At 19.2% G+C, this 27,906-nt stretch overlaps 4 pseudogenes; 2 read left to right on the forward strand and 2 right to left on the reverse strand.

Moving 5' to 3' along the window:
- Positions 1-3,350: 3,350 nt before the first annotated feature.
- On the reverse strand, positions 3,351-3,968 carry LOC125290192 (annotated as a pseudogene).
- An 11,439-nt stretch (positions 3,969-15,407) lies between these two features.
- Positions 15,408-15,860, forward strand: LOC125290193 (annotated as a pseudogene).
- A 3,696-nt stretch (positions 15,861-19,556) lies between these two features.
- Positions 19,557-24,620, forward strand: LOC125290194 (annotated as a pseudogene).
- Positions 20,305-20,868, reverse strand: LOC125290209 (annotated as a pseudogene).
- Positions 24,621-27,906: the final 3,286 nt, after the last annotated feature.

Genomic DNA, 27,906 nt, shown 5'->3' on the forward strand with positions numbered 1-27,906 from the left:
TCCAATTAAATCTAAAAAATTTATAAATTCATTGAATCATCTAATAGATAATCAATTACTGAAAATATTAAAAATAAAAAGTCCAAAAATAACCCATAAATAGTCATTCTTCTCTTAATTAATTATTATCTAATCCCTTTCTCATGATAAATTTTCTATCTTAATATCCTTGTTTAATATTACTGATATAGGATCCTTCTCATATACATCCTCTATCATCTTAATAAACTTCTCTATAGACTCAACATTACTAACCATATTATTGTCCTCATAAACTCTCCTTAACTCCTTAGTATCATTAACTAAAACTAATAACTCCCAATAATACTTTGTACTAGGAAATAAAATTTTTAATAATCTCTAACTTAACTTATTATAACAATAATTAATTCTTGTTCCAACCTCCATTAATGTTATATTCTTAAATACACACTATGTAACATGCGTTGGATTGTTTTCATTGTCATAATCACTCTTTATATTCTAAAATAATGAACTGACATTTAACTCACTCTCTATCTTAGATAATATTATAACTATTAATGATTTAGGATTTCTATATATAATCTTATCTATATATTCACTCTCTTCTCTCTATATTTTCTCCTATGAATTTAATTCTGATATTAAATAATTGTCAACTTCAAACTATTTAAACTATTCCCATGTTACTATAGGCTTTATCTCCATACTTTCTATCTTAGTATTTAATACCGTAATATTATTAGATACAATTTCTTCCTCCTTCTCACAGTAAATTTCAATCATTTTATCATAAATTCTCCTATTATGTCAATACATAAACACCATAATAACAGCTTCTCTAGATAAAACTTTACTATTATTATATCCCTTACATAAATATATATCTTTTCCTTCACATCCTTTAGTAGCATATAATCTACTTACATAAATATCTTTAGTTTCCATATACTATATCTTATAACTTAATCTCTCCTATATAATATTAATAAAACTTTCTTCTTCTATCATCTAATCTCTATCTAATAATTCCGTTAATAATTTTAATCCCATAATTTTAGTTAAATTCTAAGTATAATAATTAAAAAATACTCTAATATTCTAACATTTAAATAATATTTCCATTTTTTCCTTATTAAAGACACAATTTTTTTTCTCTATAATAAAATTCATATTAATTTTCTTTAAATAAATATAATATAATTTTTCATTCATTCTTTTAATAATATATTGAGACAATTTATCTAATGATCAAAAGGATTTCTCTTTATTATCTATAAAATTATAACCATCTAAATAAATATTATAAAAAATTTTATCTTTACGCTTTATTTCACTATATGTTATTGTCTTAAATAAATAATTCTAAACATAAGACTCAACTAAATTTATTCATGTTTTTATATTAGTTATATTTAATGGATGTCTTTTTCATCTTTCATATCCTTTATTTATTATAATTGAAGCTCTTTCTCATGAAAATATTTTATCTCTCATTTGTGTATAATAAAAAATAAATAAAAATTAAAAATTAAAAATTAATATTATATTCTATATCAAAATTTATATTTTTAATTTCTTCCATTCTTTCATTTAAAATATTCATTAAATCATTTTTGAATAAATTTATTTTTATAGTCTAATTAATAGTATTAATAAGATATTGGATAAAAAAATCTGTTATTATTTTTCCTTTTAAAATAATATTTTTTTCTATTTTTATTTTTTTAATTTCACAAATAACTAAATAGGAACCTTTAACAATTTTATCTATACCTAAAAATGAATTTCAAATATCGCAAAGTCTTATTAAAATAGAAAGTTTTCCTATTTTTCTATTTAATTTTGAAATTAATTTATTATTTGTATTAACATTTATTATATCTGTAAACAAAATACAATTTTTTAAATATTTTTTAAAAATTTTTATATCTTTATATTTTCAATTTTTTAATAAATTTGTTTTATTTAAAATTTTTTTAGTTAATTTTATTGAAAGTTTTTCATTATAAGATTCTTTTGAATTATTTATAGAGTTAGGAACACCTTTATGACCAGCATCATGGACTAACCCTGTTATTAATAGAACAAATTTCTAAATATTATTAATTTTGATATTAATATAGTCAAAAAGTAAAGAAATTCTATACATGACTTCAAAACTATGAATATGATTATGATATAATAATTTATCATCATAAGTTTTAGAAACTAATTTAATAAAATATTTTAGTGTATTAATATTTATATTTATATCAATTAGAGATATATTTTTAGATATAATTTCATAACATTTATTTACATACTCTTTTTTATCAAAATATTTTATTTCTAAAAATAATTTTTCATAATTCATTTTTATGTTATTTTTATTTTTATCATAAAGAAAATGAATTTTTTGAAAGAATATAAAATATCATTAATAACAGAAAAAGAAGAAGGAAAAATATATACAAGTATAGTTTATGCAAAAAATGAAGTTATAGCAAAAGCTAAATTTTGAAGAAGTATAAGAAAGTATACAAAAATTAAGAAACATAATAGTAGAATAATAAATATTGAAAATTTATCTTTATTGGATAAAAATGATAAAATTTATTTTTTTAACATAAATTTAAGATATAGAAGTAAGAGAGGAACAAAGCACAATATGAATAGAGAAATTAGAGCTAGATCAAAGAGTGAATCAGTATGTAAGGTATTAATAGAGATGTGAGATAGAGAGAGAATATTACCATAGGATATAGAGATAATAGAGGTTTTATTAGTGAGTGAAGAATAGATAAAGAAGAAAAAATGAGATATTTTTAAGAGTGATAATATAAAGAAATTAAAATTTATTATCTAATTTTTATTTATTTATTTTATTATTATTAATTAACACAAATGACTAATGGATTAGAGAAGAAATTTGGAATAGATAATAAGAAATTAAAAAGTATAAATAAAAAAATAAAAAATTTAAAAAAGATAAATTTTATTTTAGGAATAGATATGACTGAAACTCAATATAATAAAATTATATCAAATAGTATTTCTAATGAAATAGATGTTTTATTAACTGAGTTAAGGGAAAAAGAATAGAAAAAATTATTAGAAAATATGGAGAAAAGAAAGGAAGATCCTATATATAAAAGAGTGGGTTTTGATCAACGATAGATATATTAGATAGAGCAGTGTAAGACAATAGTTAATAAAATATGTAAGAGTGAAGAAGAAATAAAAGATTTATTTAATTAGATATAAATCTTTTATTTTTTAAAAATATTTTTAATTTTCAATATTTTTTTTAAATTTAAGTTTTTTATAAACTTTTTAAAGTAAAAAAATATTTTTAATTTTTTTAAAAATTAGAATTTAAACTTAAGTTAACAACAAAGATATTTATTTCCGGATAATTCTTTTAATTCAATTTTTTCATTTTCTTCTATTTGTTTAACTTTCATAATTTCGTAGCAATCATCAGCTAATTTATTAAAAATTTCTTCTATATTTTCACCGTCTTTAGCGGAAGTTTCAAAAAATTCTATATTATGTTTATCAGCGTAATTTTTACCGTCTTCGAAGGAGACTTTTCTATTATTTTCTATATCTTTTTTATTACCTAAAAGTATAATTTTAATTTTTTCATCTGTTTTACTATTCATAATATCTTTCATTCATTTTTCTATATTTTCAAATGATTTTTTATTAGTAATATCATAAACTAGAATCATTCCTATAGCACCTCTATAATAAGCTTTTGTTATTGTTCTGAATCTTTCTTGACCGGCAGTATCTCATATTTGTAGTTTAATTTGTTCAGTATCTTTTTTTATAATTTTAATTTTAAAGTCTATACCTATAGTAGTAATATAATTTTCTCTGAATTCATTTTCACAATATCTAGCTAAAAGAGCAGTTTTACCTACACTACTATCACCAAGAATAACTACTTTAATAAGCATATCATATTTGTTTGTAATGGATTTTTTTCTTGAAGACATTATATATAAAAGTAAATTAGTGTTAAGAATATATAAAAATATGTATCTTGTGGTGAACCGAAAATTTTTTATTTATTTAGAATTGATTTTATTAGGTGTTTATTTTTACTAATTTTTTGTTTAATTGATTCTATGAGTGATAAAGTCTAATTGCATTCATCTTTAGTTTTTTTATAATTATTACTTATTAGTTTATCTTTAGCATAATTCTATAATGTTATTTTTTCTTCATAAAGATAATTTAAATATTTCTATAATTTTAAAATTTTTTGTTTGGTTTTATTTGCAGTATTAGAAGGAGTAAGAGGAGTTTTTTGAATATCTTCCATTTTTAATGTTAATAATAATAATAATTATTAGAGTAATTACTAGTATAAATTACTAGTATATATTACTTATATAAATTATCTTCTTTTTTTAATAAGGATTTTTTAGATTTATTTTTTTGTATAGGGGAAGGAGAAAAAAGTTGATTAAATTCTTTATCATTTTCAAAGAGATCTTTTATTGATTTAATTTTTTTTTCTTTTTAATTTTATTTGATCTTTATTATTTTTTAATTTATTTTTTAGAGAATCTATTATTTTATCTTTTTCATCTAATTTATCTTTAAGTAAATCATTTTGAGATTTTAAAATATTTATATAAGAATTTTCTATAATTAATAAATTTTTAATTTTATTAAAGTAAGAAGAAAACATATCATAAATATTTTTTATTTCTGAAATATGTTTTTGATTAGAATTTAATAAAATATTATAAAAATTAATATTTTGTTTAGTAATAGGAATATAAAAAGTATTTAATATTCTATGTATAGGAATAATATAATTACAGTTAATAGATTTCAAAATTAAAAGTTGATTTTTATTTATTATTTTATTAATATAATAAAAAATATAAGTATTAATATTATTATGGAAAGAATCTATATCATATTTTAATTTTTCAAAAATATATTTTTTCTTTAAGATATTAATTAATTTATTTTTTTCTTTATTTATTTTATATAATTCTTTATCATAGAAATAAATAATAAATAATATAATATTGGATTTATTGTTATTTTTTCTATATATTCCATTATTTTAATTACATCATTTCAATTATTAATTTTCAATATATTATCTTCACTGTAATTGCCATAAACATATTGATTGGACATTCAATTTATTTAGTGTTTTTAATATAATTAAATTTATTGGATTATAAGTGTGTATAATTGAATAAATTAAATTAAATAACATTATTATATTTCATAAAAAAATATTATACTTCCCAAGTTACTAATTGACCATCTGATAAACCTGCAAATATTTTAGTAGTGTCATACGAAAATTCTATAGAAGATATAAATAATGGACTTGCTTTTTTAGATAATTTCTTTTTCTATTGTTCTAAAATAATATAATCATTAGGATTTCTTAAATCTATTAAAAATATTTCTAAACCTGAAGAATATGCACATAAATAATCTTTATTACTAAATTTAACATCTGTAATATCATCATTTGAATCTCAAAATAACATATTTTTATTATCATTTAAATCTTGAATTAATATCTATTTATCTATAGTACTACAAATAAATTTATCTTTATTTTTACTAAAATCTATTTTCTTAATAGGTGCTTGTATATCATAATATGTTACATTATTTTTATCCATATCAAATAAATTTAATGTATTTGTTCCATTACTATATAAGAAATAATTATCATTAATATTAGAAAATTTAGTACAATAAATTGGACCTTTATTTTCTTTAGTAAATTTCAATTCTCCATAATTATTTCATATCTAAATTAAACCAGATCTGTCACCTGTTACTATTTTATTTCCTTCTTTACTAATAGAAGAAGATAAAAAATCATTTTCCTTATTTTTTAATACTAATATAGATTTATTATATTTTTCTGTTTTATCCAAATATAATGGATTAAGCTTGACTGTTTTATCCCAAGATGCTGATAAAAAATATCTAAAATCTACAGTTACTTCTAAATCGCTTATATTATTGTAATGAATCGGATATGTTTTTAATGGAATATAATAAAAATTTCCTTTATGATCAATTTTAACTTCTGATTTTAATATATTGTTTTTAGATACTGTTAATATCTAATGAGAATTCTCTTCTATTATCTTAATATGTGATATCTTATTGTGGTGCATCTATTGGACCCCCTTGTACTTAATTTCTGTTTCCATCTTTAATTTTAAGTAGTTGATAAAAATAAAACAATATGTGAATTTCTGAATTTTTGAGAATTACGATTCCTTATACTATAAATTTTAAAAATATTAAACCTTTAATTATATATAAAAAAGAAAATGAATTTTTGTCTAATATAAATAAATTAAAAAATATTTCTCTTGTTACTCTATTAGATAAAGATTTAATTCTTAACTCTTGATCCTATTTAACTTCTGATAAATTTTTATCAGAAAATTCATTCATTTTATTCCAATCCATATACAATGAAATAAATTTTAAAGATTATATAAGAAAATTTTCTCATAAAATAATAATTTACGATAATACTATCTGATCAAATGATATATATAAAGAAATAGAAAATAATATTCCCGAAAACTTTTCTCTCTTTACTTATAATAAACTTAAATTATTTAATTTAAATTTAAATATTTTATCCCTAGCACAAAATGAAAAAATATCTTTCCCTTCGCATTCCTTATCTAACCCATATAATAAAGGAATATTTATTGCATATCAAAATTCCTATGGTAATAAAGGTTATATAATACATAATAATGAAAAAATAGATATAATTTCTCATATTTCTGTCAATAGAGCCTTCTCTGGTGATGAAGTCGCTTTTGTTAATAATGAAATTGTTCATATATTAAAAAGAAATAAATTTTATTTTTGAGGCACTATTAAAAATAATTCAAATAAATTTGATCCTATAAATAAAAAATATCCGAGCTTCTATATAAAGAATTGTAAAGAATTTGATGATTCAGATTCCGTTTATTATAATGCATTATTTTTATCTTGAAATAAAAATTCATTTTATCCCTCCTGTAACATAATAGAAAAATTAAAAAATAATTTAAATCTTAACTCTCAATTAACAGATTTATTACTTGATGAATACGATATTCATTGAAAAGAATATAATACAAATTATTATGATAATATATCAATAAATAAACAAAATTTTAAAGATAGATTAGACTTAACTGATCTCTGTATACTCTCTATAGATCCAGAAAATTGTACCGATATAGACGATGCTCTCCATATAAAGAAATTAAATAATAATTTATTTGAAATAGGTATTCATATAGCAGATGTTTCATATTTCGTAAAAGAAAATTCTTTAATAGATACTGAAGCTTTATACAGATGTAGCACCGTGTATCTAGTAGATAGAAAAATAGATATGCTCCCTAATATACTAAGTTCAAATCTCTGTTCCCTAATATCTAATCATGATAGACTAACAAGATCCTGTATATTCAATATAGATAATGACTGTAATATATCAAATGTAAAATTTCATAAATCAATAATTAATTCTAAAAAATCATTAACTTACGATCAAGCTCAAGATATTCTAAATAATAATTCAAATGAATCAAATCAAGATATAATAAATTCAATAATACTCCTTAATAATATATCCCAAAAACTAAATAAAAAAAGAATAAAATCAATAAAATTACATAATATAAAATCATACATTAGACTAAATAATAATACTTTAAATTTCAAATTATCAAAAAAATTAGACTCCCATATACTAGTAGAAGAAATGATGCTATGCGCTAATATACTAGCCGCTAATCATCTATACAATAATAATAATATAATACTTCTAAGAATTCATGATCAAATATTAGATACTAATTACTTAAATAATATTCTAGAACCATTTAAAGATACTTATAACTTACCTAAAGATTGATCTAATTCTGATGAAATAAATAATTTCCTCCTTGATCTAAAAAATAAAGAAAATAATGATAATATAGAATTACATCTAGTAATAACAGAACTAATAACAAGAAAAATGTCTAAAGCTAATTATATCCTATATAATAAAGAAGAACAAAAAGATGATATAAAAAATATCTCTCATTTCGGTTTAGGATTTAATCTATATACTACTTTCACCTCCCTATAAGAAGATACGCAGATATAATAGTTCATAGAATGATATGAAATGAAATAGAAAACATAAACATAAATATGATAAATAGACTCAATAATATAACCGCAACAATAAATGATCTATCTAGAACTTGTAATTCAATATACATATTAGAATATCTAAAAAATAAACAATTAAATAATATAAAAGGAATAATCTCAACTATAAATTCTAAAGGTATAACAATCTACTTCAAAAATTATAATATACACATTTACTTCCATCTAAATAAAGATAATGCAATAATAGATTCAGAAAATAATAAAATAAAAATAATAAATGATCAAGAAAATTTCATCCTAATAAATAAAAATAAAGAATTAAAACTATTCGATACCTTATTCTGTAATCTAATAAATAATAAAATAACTATTCTATAAAAATTTACTAATTAATTATCTTATTATAATAATTCTAATTCATATAATAATACTTATCATTTCATTCTATACATATTAATATATCTAAATTCTCTAATTCCTTTAATCTAATAAATAAATTATTAATATTTCCTTCATATTCTTCCACTATTGAACTTAATTCTTTATAATTTTCCATTTTATTAAAATATTCTACCTCTTTTTCATATGTAAAAATAGGAAATTTTTCTTTAAAAATTTTAATTTCTTCAAAATTTTGCTATTTCTAATTGTTGAAAATATATTCCGTATATAAATATTTTCATATTTTTTCTATTTCTTTAAATAAAAAAATAAATTTAATTTTTTCCTTACTAATATTATTTAAATATAAAAATTTCTTTATTATATAAAAAATTATCATAAAATTTATATTATAATTTCTTATACTATAATAATATTTCTATATATTAAATTCTCGCTTCTTTTTTATTCAATATTCTCTTACTCTTTCATCTCTATTCCCTATATAAGTTAATAATTCCTATTTAAAAATACTAATATTTTCTCTTTCTTTTATACCAAATATTTTTTCTCCTATTACTCTTAATACAACTCTTTCTTTTATTTTATTTTCTCCTATAAAATTATAAATTTTTTCTATTAAATTTTTATCATATTTTATCTTTTCATATAATGAATTTATTTTTAATTTATCCCCATTTTTAATATTTATTTTTCACATAGAATATGTTTTTAATCATGACTCTTTATTAATATTGTTAATAATATCTATATCCTAAACTTCTTTATCATTTATCATTATTTCATACTATATTTTTCCCCTCTTTATTCAAAAATTAATTTTAAAAATTTTAAGTCCGTAAAAAACTGAAAAATATTCATTTAAAATTTTTTTTAAAATTTCATATCTAGAATAATAAATTAAATCTAATAAATTTTTTTCTTTTATTTCTTTTATTTTAATATTAAAATTTTTCTTAATTAATTCTATCATATCTTCAATATAATAATTTATTCCTATAATTTTAAGATATTCACTTAATAACATTTCTCCTATTATTAACTAAATAATTTTCTTTCTTATATCTTTTATTTTGAAAATGTCCGTAACAATTTTTTCATTCATTAAATAAAATATTTCCTTTCCATTATCTAAAAAAATATTATCTATATTATAACCAATTTCTTCCTAAAATAATATCTAATTTTCCTTTATTATATTTTTAATTATACCTATAAAAATCTTAACACTTTCTACTATATTGTCACTAAATCCAAATAAATACTAAATAGTTCCTGGATTATTTAAATTCTTTATAGTTTTTATTCCTGTATCATAACATATTGCCGTATAACTAAAATTATTCATTCCTTCTATTAAATCTTGTTTTAATATTTCATCTGTTAATTCTCACTTAGTTATTACCGTAATTTTCTTTATTGTTATATTAATTTTATTAAATTTAACTAAAATATATTTTTTTAATACTTGTTCTTGATGTAATTTATTGAAAAATCTTTTTCTCATCTTCTAATCTCTCATCGTAGACTTTAATTCTGGATGATCTAATTTATTTATATCGATATATTTTTCATTCTATAATAAATTTATTACATTTTGTTTTCTTATAGTATAATATTCATCAACTCTTCTATTATTTAACTCTTCATTTGTTTCCCCCTATCAATAGCGATAAAAATAATATTTGTTATTTCTATTTAATTCATATTTAACATAAATTAATTTTTTTACTTTTAATTTTAAAATAATTTTAGTTATAGTTTCCTTCTAAAATGATAATATTTTTCTTAATTCATTTAAATTTATGCCTTTTTCTTCTGTTTCTATTATTTTTTCTAATAAAATTATCATTTTTCCAGAAAAAGCTTCTTTTAATTTATTATAAGAATATTCATCAAAATAATAGCGCATCTTCTAATATAAATATTTTTCTTCAATTTTTATAAATATTTTTACCTTTAATAATAATTTAAATATATTTTTTTCATGTTTTATACAATCTATCATAGAAATAATTTCTTTATCTTCATATATTTTATTATTTTTAAATAAATTTTTTATCTTATCAAAAATACTTATCATTTTACAACACTAAATAAATATGGAAAAAAATAAAGAAAATTTTTTAAATGATACTTTTACATTATTACATCATTTAAATCCACATTATATGAATAAATCAATTAAAGATATTAAAGAATTAAATAATACTTACGGAAAATTATTAATTGCAAAAAATATTTTAAAGCCATCAGAACAAATACTTCAAGATGAAGAAAATAATAAATTTATTTGTTGTAAGATAAATGAATATAATAATAATTGAAGATCTCCTTATACTAATAAATATTATCCTAATCACAGTGAAGATTATCCATTACCTTAGAAAATAATAAGAGAATTAGAGTATAAATTATCTTGTATGTTGATAATTTATATACAAGAATATTATAATAAAGAAAATTGTATTTCTTCTGTATATTTATATGAAGGAAATTCTTTAGATAATTTTTCTTTATATATAGAAATAAAAAATAATAAAAAATTAAAGATAGAAATTTCAGAAGAATTTATTTTTGAATATTCAAATGTTATAAGTAATGGAGAATGAGATTCTATTATGAGAATAAATATAACAAAAATTAAGGATAATTTATACAAATATGAGGGAGAAATTATAATATTTTTAACATTAGAATCAGAATTAAGAACAGAAAAAGAGAAAACAAATAGTTCTATAAAACAATATCATATTAAAAATGAAGAAATAAAAATAGATAATAAAGTTCCTTTAATTAATGAACATATAAAACATATTGGAATAATGATCGAGTCATTAGAGAATAAACATAGAGATAATATTTTAGATGATATAGCATCAATACCTAATGGTATAATGAAAAAGTTAAGAGGAACACATGACCCTGAAGGTGAATAGAAGTTAACAAATAGTTTAATATCAGAATTAAAAATATTTTAGAAGAAAAATAAAAATTAATTAATTTTTATTTGTATTATTAAATTTTCGATAATATTTTTTACTTTATTTAAATAATATTTATTCTATTTTGTATTTAAACAAAAATCTAAATTTTTATTATTAATAATAAGAGAAGGTCAAATTTTATTATAAAATAAAATGAAAACAAATTTAGGAATTTTATTATCTAAAATATTTTGTAATAAATTTATTATATTTTTATATAAAGATTTAATATAGGAAATATCATTAAACAAAATATTTAATCTTTGAGTATCAGAAAAAGAAATATTTTTTAGCATGTTAATAAAATCGTAAATTGAATAATAGAAAAACATTTCTGTATTATTATTATAATCAAAACAATATAAGAAAAGATCGATTGAATATTTTGTATTAGTTAAATTATTAAAATTTATATTTTCTGTTATAATGGAATAAAAAAAATATTTTATTATAATTAATTTTAAAAAATTTTTTATTAAATTTAAATTTAAATTTTCTATTAGGATAATTGTAATAATATTTAAAGAGAATAATAAAATAAATTGATAAAAATTATTTTGATTAAATAGAGAAAGCATTTTCTATTTTCTATTACTATTATTTAAGAATCATTTTTAGTATTTATATCTATAGTATTAATAATAAAAAGTAAAAGAAATGAAAAAAAATATTTTTATATAAAAGGAATAATTTAATATATATAAAAGAAAGAAAAAGTCTAAAATGTATAAAAAAATTTTTTTTAATATTTTTAATTTATTTTGATAAAAATCATATCTCAAATTTATTGTAAGTATAAAATATGACAAATTTATTAATATGGAATAAAAATTAAAAATTGAGTGTATTAAATTATATTTATTAAAGAAAACAATATTTTTAATAATATTATAAATAATATTTGAAAAAAGTAATTCTATTATAAAAATAAATAAAATTATTGTTAATTTTCTAACAATTATTTCTTTATTTAAAATTTTTTTAATTTTATTATTTATCATACTTTGTGTTTTTAGAATTTGATTTAAATTTTAAATTACGGAGTTATTTTATTTTATATATAAATACATAAAATAGGTTTATGAAGAATAACCATTCAGTATTAGATACAAGATGTGTTGAAAAGGAGAAAATTGAAAAATCTGAATTTTCTTGAATATTTATTGTATTACCAATAACAATATTGTTATTATCATTGGCAATTTTTTCAATTATAATTTATTCAACAAAAGAAGAAAAAAATAATATTAATATGAAGGATGAAGAATTTGAAGATGATTTAGATTTTGATAATAAGACGCATAATGTTTATAAGTATAAAGTATTTGGATCTTTATAGACAAATATGGATATAGACGATTTAGAGAAATATAATTAGCTTAATTTATCAAGATTTACATTTGTAGTATAACTTAATTAGTAAGTAAGTAAGTTATTTGTATTTTATTTTTTTTTATATTTTAGGTTATAGGACATATTGCTATTATTATGGTATTAATAAATTTTATTTCTTTAGAGGATAATTTTAGTAAAACAATTAATACAGAGATAGAAATAGATTAGGAAAATTTAAATATTATTTTAAATGATATTTTATAGAATAAAGAGAAATATTATTTTTATTATAACAATAAGATTATAGAAAAAAAATTAAATTTAGAAAAAATTAATTAGGAAAATATTTTATAGATTTATTATTTAATATTTAAAGAAGATTTTTTAGATTAGAAAAATACAGAATTAGAATTTTTAGTTAATAATAATATAATTTATAAGTTAGTTTAGAATGAAAATATTTATATTTTATTACAAAGTAATGAAATAATAATTTTAGACAAAAATTTAAAATAGGAAAAATATATAAAAGTACATAAAAATATTTATTTTGGATTTTATATTTTTAATAAAAAAATTATTTTATTGGATATATATGGAAATATATATACGGAGATAGAAGAAAATAAATATACAAAATATAATTATTATAATTAGAACATTTCATTTTTCAAATTTTATAATTAGAGGTTATATTTAGGTTATATGGATGGAAATATTTAGGTTATTGATGAAAATTTTAAAATAATTTTTAATAAAAAAATTAATAATTTTTAGATTAATTATATTTATGTTATATGAGATATTATTTATGTTATTAGTATGGAGAGAGTATTAAAAATTATTAATATAAAAAATGATTCATTTAATATTATAAGTATAAATCTTTAGTTTTATCCTATTAGTATAAAGTAGATAGAAAATATTTTAATAATTTTTTGTAATAAAAAAATATTTTTAATTAATAGAATTATTAATTAGATTATAGGAACAGAAGAAATTTCTTTTTCTTCTTTTTATAAAATTAAAATTTTTGAAAATAAAATTTTTATATTAACAAGTTCTAGTTTAAATAATAATGAAGAAAATAATTTTAAAATATTAAAATTATTTAATAATAAATTATATAAGTTAAAAGAGTTTTAGATTGAGGCAAATGATTTTAAAGTTTCTAATAAAATTATATATTTTTTTAATAATTAGGTAATAAATTCTTATAAAATTAATTAATTATTTCTTCTACATAGTAATTTCAAAATGTTTTGATCTTCCTAATACTTTAATTCTCATTGCTTTACATGTCTAACAAGTTAATTTTAATACTATTTTTTTAGTCTATTTTGCTTTTCTTCTTAATATAGGTTTAGTCTAACCTTTATATCCTGTCTATTTTGCATCATATCTTCTTTTTCCTTGAGCTGTATTACTTGCTTTACCCTATTTATACTAAGAACATGTAAATATCTTGTGACTATTACACTTTTTGCAATGAGTTCTTATCTATTTTGGATGTTTTGTCATTTTATTAATAAAATTATGATATTTTTATTGCAACATGAATTTGATCATTGGTATAAATACGATTGGAACATATTTGAATGTTTCTGAATATATGTTCCAATTGTACTTGTACCAATCATCAAATTCTTTTTTTATATATTTTATTTATGTTTGAAGTAATCTGTTTTTTGTTATATATAAGAAAAATGTTTTCTTTAATTTATAAAATTTAAATTTGTGTGAAAAATAAAATTATAAAAAATTAGTATCTTTTGTTATTATAAACTTTAGTTTCTTCTAAAACTCTTTCATATTTCAATTTACTTTTATCTTCTGTTATTTTATTTATATCTAAATTTTTAAGATTAGCTTCTTCTATATACTATTCATTAGCTTTTTCCATTATTCCCCATTTATTTACTGTTAACTACATATATCCACTTTTCATCTATAATTTAACATTTCTTAAAATAACACACTATGGTTCTTCTAAATTTTTAATAAAATTTATCTAATCTTTATTACTAATTTTTAATTCTATTTTTGCTGAGTCATCTATTACTATTACTTTATATAATATTTTATTTCCTTCTTCTGATTCATATACTTTAGTTAAAGTATCTATTAATATTTTACATATAATATTATAAGCCTTATATCTTGGTATTATATTTGTAATTTTATTAAAAATAGGTTTTCTCTTATGAATAATTCCTATTTTAGGATTTGCAAAAACTATATTTTCTGACATTGATAAAAATAAAATTTTTAATAATAATATTAAATGGAAGAAAAAATAAATATTAATAATAAATCGAAAGAAATGATTTACGAAAATAATTATTCTTTATCACTCATTAATAATCAGAAAGAATATTTTCTTGAAGATATTGTTAACAATGAAAATAATAAAAAAAATAATTTAAAAAATTTAAAATAGAATTTACTTAAAGAAATTGAAGATAATTCTTGAATTTATAATTAATTTTTATTTTTTCAAATTTAACCCTAATTTTATTATTTTTATATATTATGTCATTGAAGAGAATATTAAAAGAATATGATTCTATTAAACAAGAACCAATTCCTAATTTAATAGCAACACCAATAGGTGATGATTATTTTACTTGAAATGCTATTTTAATTGGTCCTGTTGATACACCTTATGAGAATGGAAAATTCCATATAAAAATAGAATTTCCAACTGATTATCCCTTTAAACCACCTAAACTTTAGTTTAAAACTAAAATTTATCACTGTAATATTAACAGTAGAGGAGAAATTTGTTTAGATATTTTAAGAAATAAATGAAGTCCCGCACTTACTATATCTAAAATACTCTTATCATTATGTTCTTTATTAAATGATCCAAATCCAAATGATCCTCTAGAACCTGAAATTGCAAGACTATATAAATCAAATAAATCCTTACATGATCAAAAAGCTCGAGAATATACACTAAAACACGCTACCCCTAATCAATAATTAATTAATTATATAAAATATTTTTCTATAGATTCATTGTCATTAAATATCTATGTTTTGTTATCTATTATATGCTAAAATAACATTCCACATTCTTCATTTATTATATTAATATTTCCCATCTTCTTAACTTTTCCATAAATAAATAAATTTTTTGGCTTAAACATTTTTTAATTTAATTAAATTACTTAAATTTAAAATGCATTTATTTTTATTTTTAATCTTATTTTTTAATTCAATTTTCACTTTAGATAACCCCGATCCAATTCTAAATGATATACAAACCATAATTATAAATACTTATAACCAAAACTTGATCCAAACTTGACAATTTATTACAGCTTTTAATAATATATTAGAAAAACATAATAATAATACCATAAAAATAAATAAAAATTTTATTAATGAATTTTTCTGAATCTTTATCCCTATCACCTTAATAAATAATGAAAATCATGAAATTCATTTCATCGGAGACTCCTTTAATGAAATCTATATTAATAAATTATCAAAAAATTTTCAAATTACATATAATAATATTTATAAAAATATTCCCTCTTATAGCTTAGATAATTTTGATATGATAAAATTTAATGAAAATATTTTAGAAAATATTGCCAATAATAAAATGTCTTTTCTTTCCCTCTCCCCTGATCTCTTTTTCTTTACCATAGATAAAATTAAAGAATATATTATTCCCGTAAACTTATCCATATACAATATAAGAAAATCATTTTATTTCTTATCCATTAAAGAAAATCAATTACATATTAATAAAAATACAATTCAAAATATATATCTAAAAATATTTCCTAATCTATTATACAAATATAAAAATAATATCTGCAGTCTCATTCTATTTAAATACTTTAATAAATTTTTCTTAAAATACATATGCATAAATAATGAAAATTTAATCGATGAAAATTTAATTAAAATTCCTAATTTAAAACCTTGAAATGATATGATTTTAAATCTATATAATAATAAAAATGATAATAATCCAATCAATAATACATTAATCTACTCATATAAAGATGATCCATTCAATTATTTATCATTTTCCGTTCCCTTTTTTTGATTACAAAAAATTAAAATTAAAATTTCTCCCTTTTATAATTTCAATAATAATACTTTAGAAAATGAAATAAATGAAACCATAAAAGATGAAGAAACAACAAATACAATAATAGAAATAAAAGATAAAGAAATTTTAAATATAAAAACAAAAGACGAAGAAACAAATACAGAAACAAAAGACGAAGAAATTTTAAATATAAAATATGATCCTTATTTTATATCTCCAGACAATGATGAAACCGTTTTTAATAAATCCTATAAAATAAAAAATAAAAAAATAAAATTTACTCCATTTCTTCTCTTCGTTTTTATATTCATTGTAATATTAATATTAATAATTCTTCTTGCAAAATATTCTTTAGATTATTTCATAAAATAAATTATTAATTTATTTTTATTAAAAACACAAAATTTAAATTTAAAATAAAATAAAGAAAGAAAAGAAAAATATCAAAATCACAGCATAAAAATATTTAATAAACTTAAAATAAAAATATTTAATCCTTATTAAATTCCCATCTTGTATTATCTAAAGGACATGATTTCTTAGTTTCTAATCATTTATTAATACAATGCTTATGATAAGTATGTTTACATTTACCAGTAGATACTAAACATTCTTTATTTTCTTCAATATTTTCAGTTCAACATTTTGGACACATATCCATTATATGATTTCTACATATTGCACAATTATCATATGTTAAATCTCATTGCCATATTAAAAAATATTTTCAATCCACAATTTTATATTCAATTTTTTCTTCCATATTATAAAATTAAAAAAATTAAAAAAAATTAAAAAATTAAAATCTGTGTTTTATATAAATATATAAAAATATTGAAAATAAATGGACCTTTATTTGTCTCAAAAAATAACAATAACTAAAATGTTATTATTAAATAAATTGTCTAATAATGATATTTCATTATTATTAAATAATAATTTAAATCTTTCTCTCATGAATAAAGATATATTTTTTCATTTCTATAAATCTGAATCAGATTTTTAGTATATAGAAAATATTTGAAAAATTTTGTTCGTAGATAATAAAACAAGATATATTATAATGTCCCTATTCTCTAAACAAGAATTAATAGACATAGGAATAACCCTCATAATAAATATTGATCAAAATATAACCTATACTAAAGAAATTATTAAAAATGTTCCTGTAATTTATTATATAGATTCTAATAATAAAAATATAGATTTTGTTCTTAATGATTTAAATCTAGATTTTTATGATTCTTATAATATATTTTGATTGACAAATATTGATCATAAATCTATTAATTATTTTATTAATAATTATAATAATAATAATTTTGATCTTAAAGTTAATAATCTTTATGATACTTATTCTAATTTCATAAATTTAAATAAAAATTTGTTTATTTCTAATATAAATAATAGCTATTTTAATACAGAAATAAATAAAATTTTATACTCAATTTTTTCAATAATTTATCATTTAAATTCCTTTCCTATAATAGTATATGAAAATAATGAAAATATTAAAAAAATTATAAACTTACTCTTCCCCCTTATTAATAAAATAAAAAATAATAATAAAATACTTTTACTTATTACATCCAGAAATAATAGTATTTTTCCCCCTATTCTCTCACTCTAATATTTATTCCTCCCTCATTAATGATCTTCTAAATAATAATTTAAATAATATTATATTGAATAATGATAATAAAAATTATACAAATATTTCTTTGTCAATTGATGATTCTTTCTGAATAGAAAATTAGTCTCTCCCCTTCTATATAGTCACTCAAAACTTACAGAAAAAAATAGAAAATTATAAAAAAAATCAATTAAATAATAATATAGAAAATACTAATTCTCTCATATATGAAAAAAAATTAATCGATATTCATACTAAATTGTGCGATAATATTAATACAGAAATTAAAAAAAGAAATTATATAGAATTCTTCTTTACTGAAGATCAAATATTGAAAAATAATTTTTCTAATGTTAAAAATCTTATACTTGATCCTAATAATTCCATAGAAGATAAATTGAGACTTTATTTTATCTATAAATTATACATAAAACAAGATAAAGAAGATGTTGAAATCTCTATACATTTAAAAAATATTGTTGAAAATTTTGATTCTTACTATAATTATATTAATAAATTCATAAAAAAAGAAAAATAGATTACAAAATCTTATCTCTCTAATATCGCTGAAAAATTGACCGATAATACCTTCTCCTTCATTAATAAATTCTTAGATAATGATCATAAAATATTTCCCCTCATAAAATTACTTTTTGATTGCATGAATAATACAAAAATATTTTTGGAAAATAATAAAAATTTTCTTTCCCTAAATAATAAAGAAAATAAAAATATTTTATTTTATGATTCTATCCTATACATAACTAATGGCTCTTGCTATTCCGAATATAATAATCTTATTAATAATATTAAATCAGAAAATTCATCCCATACTAAAAATATAATTTTAGGCTCAACCGAATTACTAAAACCAAAAGATTTGCTAAAAAATATTTCTGAAAATTTTTTAAATAAATAAAATTATAAAAATCTGATAAAAATAAATTTTCAATGGAAGAAATTCAAAAAGAAGAAAATGTCCCTGTAACTAATGTAAAAGATAAAGAAAAACCTATAAAAAGAATATTCAGAAAACCAGAATGAAGACCTAAAACTATCCTTGGTAATTTAGTTAATAATAAAATTATTCATAATATGGAAAATATTTCCTTATTTTCCTATACCATAAAAGAAAAAGAAATTGTTGAACATTTTTTTAAAGATAAATTATTTGATCATGTCTTTAAACTAAAAACTGTACAAAAAGTAACCGCTTCAGGCCAAAGAACCCTATTTAAATCAACCGTAGCTGTAGGTAATAAAGATGGTTATATAGGAACAGGAAGTAAAAGTGCTAAAGAAGTTGCTAATGCTATACAAGGTGCAATGGCTAAAGCTAAAATGAATATGATACCCATAAGAATGGGATATTGAGGAAATCATAAATTTGGTTAGCCACATACTGTACCCTTTAAAGTTACAGGTAAATGTGGTTCAGTTAGAGTAAAACTATCTCCTGCTCCTAGAGGTGCTGGTATTGTTGCCTCTCCAGAAAATAAAATAGTATTAGAATTGTCCGGTTTAAAAGATGTTTATGTTTCAAGTAGAGGTTAGACTTCTAATGCATAGAATTTTGTTAGAGCTACTGTAGACGCATTAAGAAAAACTTATTCAATGTTAACTCCTGATCAATGAAATAAATTAGACTCTAAAACTATAGACATAAAACAATATAATTAATTTATTTCTTTAAAAATTTATTTTAAAATTACTTAATTTTTATTCTATTCAAGAACTTTAGATAATCATCCCATTGCTTCTATAATTCCTTCTCCAGTTGTAGCACAACATGAATAAATAGCATAAGTTCTACCACTAACTAAATTACTCTTTTGACCACTATCTAAAACTAAATTCAATTTTTCCTCAACCTAATTCTTAGAACTTGCATTAGGTAAATCATTTTTATTAGCTAAAACTAAAAGTATAGCATTTCTTAATTCTTCTTCCGCTAATATTCTACTTAATTCCTCTTTAGCTTCCTATTCTATTCTCTAATGATCTGCTGAATCTACTACAAAAATTAAAGCATCCGTGTTCTAATAATAATGTTTTCATAATGGTCTAATTTTATCCTAACCACCAACATCTCATATAGTAAAAGTTATATTCTAATATTTTATAGTCTCTACATTAAATCCAATTGTAGGTATAGTTGTTACTTGTGAACCTAATTTTAATCTATATAATATAGTTGTTTTACCAGCTGAGTCCAATCCAACCATAAGAATTCTACTCTCTTTACCCCCAGCAAATTTGCTTCAAATCATAGATAAAAAATTTCCCATATTTAATGATAGTTTGTGTTAAATTAAAAATAATATGTTAATAAGTAATAATAATGAAGATGTTGTTTGTTCAATAAAAATAAATTATGATCCTGTAGAAGGAACAGAATCTAAACCTATTATTTATTTTTCAATTGATATTATTAATATAAAAACAATAAAATATATATGATATAATAGTGTAAAAAGATTATGTAGTGGAATAAATTGTAAAAAAATAGCTTAGTTACAGTGTAAAATATGTTTAAAATAGAATAAAAAATAGGATCTTTCTTATTTTTGTTCAGTTGAACATTTTTTAAAAGAATGACCTACTCATAAAAATTTACATATAGATGAAGGTGAAAAATTTATTGACAATTTATTTCTTAATAAATTAATGGATGTTCCAGTTATAAGATATGAACAAGAAGAATGAGAGCAAGTTTCTAATGAATTAGTTTATATTCCATTTAGTAAAGATATAGGAAGAAGTCTTAAATTTAGAATAGAATATATGGCATTTAATAAGGAATATTTCAGTGAAATTATAACACTTCCTGTTATAGAGAGACCAAAGTAGCCACCTCTAAGAAATTTAATATTTTTATATCATGAAACATTTCCAGCATCTAATATGTTAAAAGTTATGAATTATAATATATTAGGAAGAAATATAGCTACTAAAAATTTTTATCCTTATTGTCCACTATGAGCATTAAATTGAGATTATAGAAAGAATAATATATTAAGAGAGTTAGCTATATATGACAGTGATATAATTTGTCTTCAAGAGATAGATCTTGACAGTTATCTTAATTTATTTTTTCCTTAGTTAAATACAAATTTCGGATATGGAGGAGTTTTTAAAAGTAGGCCTGTTATCAGTGTCAATAAAAAGGAGAAAAGTAACAATGTTATTCAATTAGAGGATAGTGTAATATAGTATGGATCAGCTATTTTCTTTAAAAAAGAGAAATTTAATTTATTGCATGAGGATGTGATTGATTTTAATACATTATTGAATGATTATATAGAAACTTTAAAGAGAAATGGATGTTCTAATAAGAATTTATTACATATAGTATATAAGAAATTATATAGAAATAACAATGCATAGATTATATTTTTAGAGGAAGCATTTTCATTTAATAAGCCTAAGAGGAAGAGAAGACAATTAGTTGTTGTTAATACGCATATATTTTGAGATCCAGAGTATGAAGAAATTAAGTTATGGCAATGTTGAGTATTAATGAATAAATTATCACTTTATACTATGACTAAAGGGAATAAATTATTTAATATAACGGATGATACGCCTATAATATTATGTGGAGATTTTAATTCAGAACCAGGTAGTGTAGTTTATACATTATTATAGTCTGGATATACTAAGCTTTATAACAATAGATTTGGGGATGTTTTTTATAAGTAGAGTAATATAAGGCATAAGTTTAATTTTAATTCAGCATATGGAACATTAGGTGAACCTGAATATACTAATTATACGGAGAAATATAAAGGGACATTAGATTATATATGATATACTAAGAAATTTTTTAGAGTATTTGCATTATTAGATATTACTAAGAAAGAGGAGTTAGAACAGTATAGGGCATTACCAAGTCCGGTATATTCATCTGATCATTTATCATTAATAGTAATGTTCATATGATAATTAAATAAAATTATTTTAAAAAATCATAAATTCATTTTAAGTTTAAGTTTTTATAAAAATATAAATGGAAATAAAGTTATGTTATTTTTGTGGTAACAAGATTTATCCATGTAGAGGTATTATATATGTAATGAATAGTGGAGATGTATTTGACTTTTGTGTAAGGAAATGTTTTGCTTATTTCTAGGTAAGGAAAAATAGAAAAAAAGTCAAATGGACTACTATGTCAAGAAGGAAAGGAAATAAAATATTAATAGGGTATTATTGAAACAAGATTAATTCAGTAAGAAAGGTTAATGATAATGATATGATTAAAGGGATAGAAAATATAAGGAATTATATTATAATGAAGAGAAGAAGAGAGAGATTATTTCATATAAGGAATAGGATTAAGTTTAATCTTATTAATAAGGAGAGATTAGTAAGAAGATATGTTAGAAAATAGTATAATAAGGAATTAATTAATAAAGAATATAATTATTAGTATTTATAAGTAATATTTAAAATATTATTAATTTCTTTTATTATATCATTATTATAGCTATGGGATAGGGTGGAAGGAGGGGATAATTTTTTATTTGAATTTTGTATATTGGATAAGTCTAGGAAATTATCTAGTAGAAATATTAATTCATTTTTTATAATTTTTTCATTATTATATATTTCTTTTAATTTTTGAATATTTATAGACAATTTTTGAATGAAATTTTTTATGAATATTACAAGATAAGAGATTGATTCTTTATTTAGGTTTGATTTTTTCTATTTTTTAAGGTAAATATTTAATAGATTAAACAATTCTATATCCAAGTTATCTTTCATATAAAAATATCAAGAAATTTTTTATAAAAATGAATCAAAAATCAGAATTTTCACCAAGTGAGATATATTTTATAAAAGGATTAATATTTAAGTACCCTAGTATATAGAAGGAATATATTTATAATATTTGTGAGGAATAGTAGTTTAATAAGAGGAAGATATATTGAATACTTGAATAGAAGATAGGAAATAGTAACAATAGTTTAAGAGAAGGTTATTATTAGGTTAATCAATAGTATAATAAGAATTTTCATTAGAGAAAAAATTATGAGTATAGGGGTAATTAGTAGTAGTAGAGAGGATTTATTGAATAGTATAATAATAATAGGGAGATAGTATGTAATAATTCTAGGCATAAAAAATTAGAGGTATTATTAGAGTTAATATCAGAATTAATAAGTAAAAAATAAATTATTTTTATATTTATTCATTATCAGAGTCTAATTCTTGTAGATATTTATTTAATATTTCTTGACCTTTACTTATTCTTGGAGTAATTTTTTTATTAATTGGGGTATTAACAATTTTATGTTTTAATAAATCTCTTTTTTTATCTGACAATTGTTGTCAGATTAATAGTTCATCAAGAGAATTATTTTCTGAGATGAATATATCAAGAGATAAATCAAAATTTTTAAAATTTTTAAAATTATGAAGAATATTTTCATTTTTAGTTTTATTATAGAGATCTAGGCAGAATTTTTGAAGAACATGTGTATTTATTTTATTTGAATTAAAGGAGATTAAGCCGCTAGATCAGATAAAGCCTGTATTAAAGCAGAAGGTTAAGATTTGATAATCTTTTATTAGATTATTTATAGATTTTTGTTTAATTATTATAAGGATATCACCAATTATTTTTATATTTGGAATATTTATGATTATTTCAGGGTGATTTATTGTAAATTCTTGAATATTTTTAAGGGAAGAGAACAATAAAATATTTTTATTATATATTTCTATATAGGGTCTTGAATATTTATCATTTTTATCTACTATGGAGAGAGGGATAGAGTTTAGTATAAGTTTATTAAGATAAAGTATTTTATTATGGGGATGTTTCATATTAATTATGCTATCATTAATTCAATTTATGTATAGAGTTTGAACATTTATTTCCATGAATTCAAGTTGCATATTTTTAACTTTATTAAGGAATATTTCTTTTAGATCAGGGGAATCGTTAGAGATAAATTCTAGGATGCTTACGAAGAAGAGAGATCTTATGAAGCATTTATCTTGTATTATAGTTATAATATTATTAGGGTTATAAGACAATCATTTTTCGCATATATTAATGGCAGTAAAGAGGATATCAAGGGTTATGATAGGATAATCGAATATATCTAAGGAGATTATATTATGATGATAATTATTAATATCATAAGTATTAAATTGAGAAGAGAAATTTATGAAGAGGATATTATTATCATTTTCATCTATAATATTTTTAATTATTTTTTGGAAAGAATTTAATTCTACATAATTTTTATTATTATTTAATAGGGATATTTTAGAGTTTATGGTGTATAGAAGATAAGGATTTTGAAAGAAGGGTTCAGTAACAACATCAAAAATATCATTTATATAATCTAGAGTTTTTATATTAACATTTGACAAGAAATTATTAACAGAATTTAAAAAATTATTAAACATTTATTTTATATAATTTGTGTTATTGGTTAATAAAAAATTAATTAGTTTATAAGATCTACAAATTCATGATGAACATTTTCTTCTTGTTTAGTATGATTATTTATTTTGAGATAGGTATCTATTTCATTTTCATTTTTTGAAAAATTAGCGAGATGAAGTTTAACATTTTGTATTTTTGGTATTCTCAATTTTTTCATAGTTTCTAATTTCTATTCTTCTAATTTTTTTAATTTTTTTTTATTTGATCAAGATTTTATTTTTAGATATAGGTAGAGAAAGATTAAAAAAATTAGGGTAGATATAGAGATAATTCCTATATTTTTAGGAGTTAATTCTATTAAGGGGGATTTATTTAAATTATTGTTTATATTGTTATTATTAATAGGAATTTCTTCTTCTGGTTCTTCTTGATGTGATTCTTTTTGTTGTTCAGGTTGTTCTGGTTTTTGTTGTTCAGGTTTTTGTTGTTCAGGTTGTTCAGGTTTTTGTTGTTCAGGTTGTTCAGGTTTTTGTTGTTCTTCAGGTTCTTCTTCACCGTCTTCATCTTCTTGTATTTCTATATCTATGTCATCATCTTGATTAGTTTCTTTGGTATTAATTCAGAGTATGATATTTAAAAATAATATTATATTTATCATTTATTTTGTGTTGAATCAATGTATATAAAAAATAATAATTTATTTTTTTATATAATGTATAGAAGGGATATTTAGAATATTATTTTTGGAGAGGAAGGGGTATGAATTGATGAGGAATTATTTAAGATTAAGGAGGATGTTTTAATAGATAAATCGTATTTTATAAGAAGGGAAGAGGGGATTTTAATAAAAATATATTATAGGGAGAGGGAGATATGTTTAGGGGATTAGTACAATGAATGGACGATGAAGGGGGAGGAATTTTTTAAAAAAAATTATGAAAAAATTTCATGTGGGAATTGTTAGGAGGTAATTATTGAGGGGATAAGAGAGGAGAGTTAGATTAAGAGATTAATTCTTAATATGGATTATTTTTATTGTTGTTATAAGGAGAGAGAATTTTATGATTATTTTATTTATAATGATTATTGATTTTTAATATTTAATAGGAAATGTTATGATAAGATTTATTATAAGGAGGGGGAAGAGGAGAATATTAGATAGATTTATGGAATTTGTTTATTAGGTAGGGAGATAATATGTTAGAAGTGTAAATTTTTAATAGGATATAGGGAGGGGGATAATATTAGTATTATGAAGAGTGAAATTTTATTATTTAGATAGATAGGATATGATATATAGAGATTTATATCTTATTATTTAATGCGAATGAATGGGTTATTATTAGGGGATGAAGAGATATTTATTAGGATTGATATGATAGGATATAATTTATAGTTATTTAGTAATAGAGAATAGTTTATTAATATTATATTGATTAAGTATAAGATTAGTAATTATAATAATAGGGTTAAGATTAGTAAAAAAAGTTATTTTAAAATGAAGCGAATAATGGATATAATAAAAATAATAGAGGAGAATAGGGGAATGATAAGAGAATATTATGATAAGGGAATATCTTATTTAATTAATTAATAAATTAAATTCTTTATATATGTTATTTAATTGAATATTATATTGAATGATATATATTGAATATACTGTTATTATGAACATATAAAATATTATATGGATAAAAATTATAATTTTTTTATATAGATTTATATTATCTATATAGAATTTAAGATCAGCATTATTATTTTTTGACATAAAGAATTAGGAGAATTTTTATATAAAATATTAAATTGGGTGATGAAATGAAAATAGAATTAAATATTTAGAATAATAATTTAAATTAATTTTTAAATAAATTCCTTTTGTTTTTTATTTTTTATTATGTATATGACAATGATAATGAAGCAAGATATGATTATAGTGATATAAATTATATCATTTTTTGTTATAGTATTTTGAATTTTTAGGGGATTTTCATTACGAATATCATCATTAAAATTATTTAAATTTGAGATGATTTCATGGGAGTTATTTTCAATTAATTTAAAAATTTTATTTTTTGTTAGGAAGTAGATTGAGATTTTAACTAATTCTATTATTCTTTTTTTATTGATTAGATTTCAGTTACGTATATTAGAGCGAGGGATTTTATTAATATTAGTATATTTATTATTTATGGATAGGGTAGGGATTGAATTTAAAATAATTTTTTTATCATTAATTAATTTTAGTATTAGGAAGGTAGAGATTATGTATTCATTTTTTAAATGATTTTTTAGATTTAGGAGGATAGGATGATTAGTAGGGGATATATTATTAAATATATTTAAAAAATTTATATCATCTTTTCTTGTTTCATTAATTAGGAAGATACGCTATTGTATAATAGTGGATCAGTTTAAGCTTTCTAGGATAAATTTTATTTTATTATTTTTATTATAATTATTTTTTAGGATAGTAATTTGATTTATATTATTATGGATTGAGGAGATAAAAATTATAAGATGGGGGATTATGTAGAGTATATTATTAGTATCATTATATTCTAAGAATAATTTATTAGGTTTAGAATAATCTTTTATATTGCATAGGGAATTTATATTATAGTCAGGAAAAAAAATTAATTTCTTTTTTAATAGATTATTTATTATAATAACAATTCTATTATCATTAAGGGTTAGGTTATAGGGACTTTCTACGTTTTTTTTATTTAGAGTATAGAGATGGGAGTTATTGATAAGGTTAGTATTAAAATTTTCATTATTTATTAGTTTTATTATATTAGAGGAAAAGAGTTTAATAAGAGTAAGGATAGCTATACCTGTATTAGTTTTAGTTAGTTTAATTAATTCATTATTATTATGAATTTTAAGGGATAAATAATTTTTTAAAATTTCACCAGTATTATCA

This window comes from Alosa alosa, unplaced genomic scaffold (assembly GCF_017589495.1).
Source record: "Alosa alosa isolate M-15738 ecotype Scorff River unplaced genomic scaffold, AALO_Geno_1.1 AALO_1.0_unplaced_2, whole genome shotgun sequence".
Lineage (NCBI taxonomy): Eukaryota > Metazoa > Chordata > Actinopteri > Clupeiformes > Clupeidae > Alosa > Alosa alosa.